At 35.6% G+C, this 6,637-nt stretch overlaps 1 long non-coding RNA gene across 1 annotated transcript in view; it reads left to right on the forward strand.

Annotated features, from left to right (window-relative positions):
* LOC137638257 (uncharacterized) overlaps positions 1 to 6,637 on the forward strand; it is a 346,783-nt gene that overhangs the window by 198,255 nt on the left and 141,891 nt on the right. The window lies entirely within an intron of this gene.

Consider the following 6,637-nt stretch of genomic DNA (forward strand, 5'->3'; position numbering starts at 1 on the left):
TCTCTCTCTCTCTCTCTCTCTCTCTCTCTCTCTCTCTCTCTCTCTCTTTTACACACACATTTGATAACTCTTTGTCTGCTATTCCTTTGTTCTTAAATGCAATTATCCGTTGATTCTTTGCCTTTAGGTAAATAGGAAACATAATTGTGTATGTGCATGAATGTGTGTGCTTGGGGAAGGACGGAAGTCTAAACAAAGGTCTCTGGATATGAGAGAGAGAGAGAGAGAGCGAGAGAGAGAGAGAGAGCGAGAGAGAGAGAGAGAGAGAGAGAGAGAGAGAGAGAGAGAGAGAGAGAGAGAGAGAGAGAGAGAGAGAGAGAGAGAGAGAGAGAGTAGGGCTGTACTTTCCTTAAGAGATTAGCTGATTTTATACTAGAAATATAAAAACCTTATTTTTCTCTGTGTGTTTAGAGGTTACTCACGAATGACAGTGGCAGGAGACAGTGACAATGCCCTAGAGACTGACCCTATACACACATGATCAGCGCCCAAGTCCCTTCTTCACCCAAGCTAGGACCAGGGAAGGCCAGGGGATGGTTAATGATGACTCAGCAGGTAGACCTAAAGGTTCCCTCAAACACCCCATCCTTAGCTTGCAAGGATGGTGAGGTTGCAGACACCACATGAAACTATAAAGGTTGAGTGGGTCGCAAACCCCAGTCCGGCATATTGCCAGGCAGTTGTTAATGAGGAGTCATCTTATATGCTAGAAAATCCTCCTTTATGATTTAGAAATGTCTCCTCTTCTTCAACTGATTCTTATTATAAGGAGACTTGTTTTATACTTAGTAATGAGAGAGAGAGAGAGAGAGAGAGAGAGAGAGAGAGAGAGAGAGAGAGAGAGAGAGAGAGAGAGAGAGAGAGAAGTTTGACTTGAATGAAACTAATGACAGAATGATAAGATATTTGATGTGATCATTGATGTTCCCGATACTTAAATCCAACAGTATTTCGGTTCAAATGAGAATTTTCCTATTTAATAATTGATTTTGAATCTTTTGAGTTAATAATTGGTTTCACTAATATATTTTTTCTTTCTTTCTTTCATAAGAAATACTTATAAATCATTATGTAACAAAATTGACTGAGATATTCACATATAGGACACATTTCAGCATTAGGCCTATAGTGGAGGCTCGGCCTCATGCATGAGACTGTCATGTTTCAAATTTGGCAACATCTTTAATTAACTAGTCCAGTCAAATTAGGAAATAAAAATGAAAAAATTCATAACAAGCTGAAAATTGGTGAATGTTTTCTACAGACAATTAGAAATAACACATCAAAAGTCCCCATCCGTCCACCCTGAGCTTCATCCGCCATCATGGAAAATGGCCGCCAAATTTCAGTTTTTCGCTATTTCCATGGAAACCATTGATCTTAGGAAAATAATTGCCTTATACATTATTGTTCACCATAATATTTTATACAAAAGATGTTCAATGCATTTTTTTGCTATGAATGATAGTTTTAATGATATTCTCGGATTTGTAACCATATTAAATTGTGTGAGCATGCCCATGTGAATTTATTCACTTGCTTTTGATCTGATACTTGGCTTTTTTTTTTTTTTGCACTATAGTATTTTCTATATGGTTATCCTTTTTGTTTTGTTTTCATTCAGAATATACTTTAAAAATGGAAGGAACCACAGATCAAAGTGAATTATATGTACTTTGCGAAGAACGCTTAATAGAAAGTGAAAAATGTTTGTGTTAAGAAAGGTATGTCGACACTTGTTGAAGCAAGTAAGAAAAGAAGAGATGATAAGTGACAAAAGTGGGTTAATTTATCAACTATTCAAGTGCACATAAAATGCAGAAAAGACTATACTAGAGAAAAGAGTATAAAAGCCGTTTATAAAAAAGATACAACTGACCAGGAGGAAACAGGGCCACCTATTAAACAGAAAATTAGATCAAAAGAAACTGTGTTTGATTTCAAGAAAAGGTGTATATCTTGTTTTCAAGAGTGCTGTGAAAAAGAGGAAAAGAAAAAACCCCTCCATAGACGGCAAGTAGTTAGTAGAATAATGACCTTAGACTTTGGAAAAAATGTGCTGGATAAATGCATCAATCGTAATGATGACTGGGGCAAAAAAATAGAAGCAATTATAGTTGGTGTTCATTGTTTGGTTGCAGAAGAAGCAAGATACCATAGGTCATGTAGCTCCAAGTTTTTTTCGAAGCAACACTTAAATCCGTCAGGTAAACGTGGACGACCCGATGATGAAGATATAGAAACTGTCTTAGAGAAAGTTTGTTCATATATGGAAGACAGTGATGACTGTCAATTTACTTTGCAGGAATTGTTAGATGTGATGCATCAGAACTAATCTTGCAGGACAAGTGGAAGCTATCTGAAACCCAAATTACAAGGAAAAGTATGGAAATGATGTTATCATAACTACCCTCCAAAGTAAGATTCCCATTGTATGTTTCCGCAAATCAGGAGATAAATTGCTATGTAATTCTTGGTATAATGAAAAACTCCATTGTGAGAAAGAAGAGCGAATGAGGATTGTTAGAACTGCAGCAACTATTATTAAAGAGGACATCAAGTCAAAGGTGTACGACTCCAGCAACTATCCTTCTCCTGAGGGACTCTTTAATAATGTTGAAAACAACATACCTGATTCTCTTCAAGTTTTATGACATGAAATAATTGAAAAAGGAGGAAAGGGAGATACAGACAACAAACACAGGGTATGCTCTGCTATAGCTCATTCAATCCTACAAGCAGTCCGTCCAAGAACATTTGTCTCTCCGATCCTACTCGGAGTAGCTGTTTACGTACACAGGAAATTTGGATCAAGACTCCTGGTACATATTTTACATAAACTGGGATTCTCTACTGGATATAATGAAGCACAACTCTTTGAAGCATCTTGTATGAAAACTACCCCTCCTAATATTTTGCCTGATAGTTTCATGCAGTTTGTTTTTGATAATGCAGATTTTGATGTGCACACAATAGATGGGTTTCACACATTTCACTGCATGGGAGCCATTGAATGTGTAACACCAGCAGGCTCAATGATCAAACCAGAAGTAATTGAAAGACTGAAAAAAATGCCATCTGCTAGAGAAATTTCTTCGTGTTTATCTGTAACAGTGAAATCCTTCACAAGTCATAGTGAAAGTGGACTGAAAAGGATTGAAATTGAGGATCTAAAGAAACTTACATCAAATCCTAGTGAAAAAATTACGTCATTTTGTCATTTGCTATGGTTGAGTGGGAAGTGGATGAAATTTAAGGATATTTCACACTGGAATGGATTTATGGATGCTATCAATAATAGTGAGGACTTTGATATGACGTCCATTTGCTTCTTGCCTTTCCTTGATTTAAAGGCTACCTCTTCTGATGCAATAAACAGCGTGTTACATTTTGCATCTGATTCATGTAGAAAAGCGAGTAAGAGTGTGACATGTGTTACTTTTGACCAGCCACTATATTGGAAGGCAAGAGAGATTGTGTCCTCTACTGAAAACAGTTTGAATTTAGGTAATGTTTTCGTGCGACTAGGTGGTTTTCATCTCTTAATGTCATTTATGGGTTCTATTGGGTAAATCATGGCCGGTAGTGGATTAAAAGAAGTGTGGGAGACAGTTTATGCACCTAAATCTACAGACAAAATGATGACAGGACACAGCTTTGCCAGAGCCCTTGTCCAGAAAACTAGCTGAAAATGGTATCTCGGTGAAACAAGCACCTGATGATGCAGATTTATTAATTATACAGACAGCCATACGAGAGTGTTTGAACTCTGAGAGCACCATCGCTGTTGTTGGAGATGTTGACCTTCTTATACTTCTGACTGCACTGACACCAGAAAGCAGAGATATTACTTTCTTGAAACCTGGTCGTGGAAAAGTGCCTGCCCGACACTACAATTCTTCTGATCTACAAACTTCACTTGGTTCACTAAAGGATTACATTCTTTTCATTCATGCTGCCAGTGGGTGTGACACAGTTTCGTCTCTCTTCGGACAAGGGAAGCTTAAACTATTCAGACTTTTACAGAACAAAGAAAGTCTAAGAAAGCATGTACAGTAGATGTATTTAATAGCAAGACATCAACACAGAAATCAGTGGGTGATGCAGGAGAGAAGTTACTTATTGCCCTATATGGAGGTCCTGATGAAGAATTTCGATTGAAGTGCTTTAGGAGAGCAACAGTACGTTGTAAAGGGAAAGTAAAACTTGAAAGACTTCCCCCAACAGCAGAAGCATCAAAACAACATTTTCTTCTTGTGTACCATCAGGTTCAACTATGGCAGAGCAATCCACTACCCCCTGACCAGTGGGGATGGATAAAAGGCACTGATGGCTTGGTTCCTGTCACCACAGAATTACCACCCGCACCTGAGAAGTTGCTACATTTGATATCGTGCACATGCACAAAGAACTATGTACGAAACTGCAGCTGTGTAAAAGGGGGTCTAAAATGTTCCATCGTATGTGTATGTTGTCGAGGGTTTTCTTGCTCAAACTCTATAATCCAATCCGAGGAAGAACTAATGGATGAACTGGAGACTCCCTCACGTGATACTGCTGAAAGTGACAATGAAGATCATGAAGAATCTGGTGAACCAGAAGAAATATGTCATGCAAACCAACAGGAAATTAGCTGTGAAGAACCAGTCAATAATTCAGGTACGGCAAAATCAAGTGTTTTACCATCTACTTCTACTAAAGTGGAGCCGCTAGAGCGTCCAAGGAAAACGTTAAGGTCACAGATTTAGTGTAAGAAATTGTATATGTGACAAGGAGAATATCAAGATAGTTGTGGATTAGGCCTAAAGGGGAAACCACATTAAAAAAAAAAAAAAAAAAAAAAAAACACGCACCTACGTACTTTACATCATGGGTGGTGTGGAAAAAAGTACGAATTTAAAATATTGTGCTCGCAAAAACGTGATATAGCTTGCAAACTATCACTTGTAGAGTACATATGTATGAAACCTCTTTTGTTGAAAGATTGGTGAGCTTTAATAATGTACGGAATAGTCATTTTCGTCAGACTAACCGTTTTCATGAAAAAAGCAAAAAAAGGAAATTTGGCGGCCATTTTCCAAGATGGCGGACAAAGCTCAAGGTGGATCAATGGGGACGTTTGATATGTTATTTCTAAGTGTCTAAAGAAGTCATGTGCAACATTTTAACTTGTTATGAATTTTTTCATTTATTTCACTAAAATATGACTAAAATGACTGGACTAGGAAATGAGAAAGGCAAACAGATAAATGCTAATTTTGAAGAAGTTTCTCCCTGACTGACAGAAAAAAATCGAGTGAAGAAATGGCCTGGCCTAAAACATCAAGGGGATTTTTCTGATTCAAGAATATATTTTGGACGTTGATTTTTCGTAGGGAAAGTCCCATCTGTTTTTTCCTTCCCAGCTTACATTACTCCCTCGTATTTGCTGTGATATTATCTTTTCTTAAATGTTTTAACCTCATATTTCTTTCTCCGTCATCGTTAGGGTTAAAAAAAAAACTGTAGGCCTATTCTCATCTCCTGTTCATATTTCTGGTATGTATTTAATGTAGTTATTGTCTTTATTCTTAATTGTATCACTATATTTTTTCATTATTATTGTGTTTTCTTCTTACATAAATGTAGGCCTATTAGCCTACACAAGCCATTCATCACTAACACCATGGCGCCATTTAACTAGTCACTCTCCTTCATTTCCAGCCTAAAAACTTTTAATTGGTCCCAATTAAATATGAATACCGTATATTAATTCATTGTTTTTCAACACACTTGAAACGACCAAATTTAATTTTGTATGCCCAGGTATAACAAGTATTATGTATACATATTTTTTTTTTAAATTCTTAAGGAAATGCCATTTTTTTTTATCTTAAACAAGATTTAATAGACTTTATTTTTGCACTTCTGAAGAGATGAAATTAGGAATTACTGTTTCTAAGAAATATACGAATTTAGATTTAATTTTGATACTGAATAGGGGACAGTTTTTATCAAGAATTAAAAGGTCTATTGAGTTATTGCTACTATATTCACAATGAAAAGCTTAATTCAGTTTTTATTAATCAAAATTGCAATCTAAATACGCTATCAATGACTGATGAAATGGGCAATCATATTAATTAAACTATTAATCACGTAATTCACATCATGGAATTAGATAATGAATGCCATGATTAATATCTATTAGTATGTATGTATGTATGTATGTATGCATGTGTGCAATGAACATCTTTCATTCGCATTGGAGGTTATTTCTCTTTTCTTATTTAGGAAATTAGTTACAAATTAAGAACAGTTTCCATCTTCAATATCTTCAACCTCAAAGATAACTGCAGTCCGTAGGAAATGAAATAATCATGTAAGCTCTTTATATTTTCTAGAAGAAAATGGATTTTCATTAATCAAGGTTACATGAAGCAGTTATGAAGTCTGTTCTGTTCCATTCATTTGTTTTGAAGACTGGGGATAATTAGAATATGGATATTTGCTATAATTTTTCATTGAAATTTCAAGAACACACACACACACACACATATATATACATATATATATATATATATATATATATATATATATATATATATATATATATATATATATATATATATATATATATATATATATATATACAAGA

This window comes from Palaemon carinicauda, chromosome 3, assembly GCF_036898095.1.
Source record: "Palaemon carinicauda isolate YSFRI2023 chromosome 3, ASM3689809v2, whole genome shotgun sequence".
NCBI lineage: Eukaryota > Metazoa > Arthropoda > Malacostraca > Decapoda > Palaemonidae > Palaemon > Palaemon carinicauda.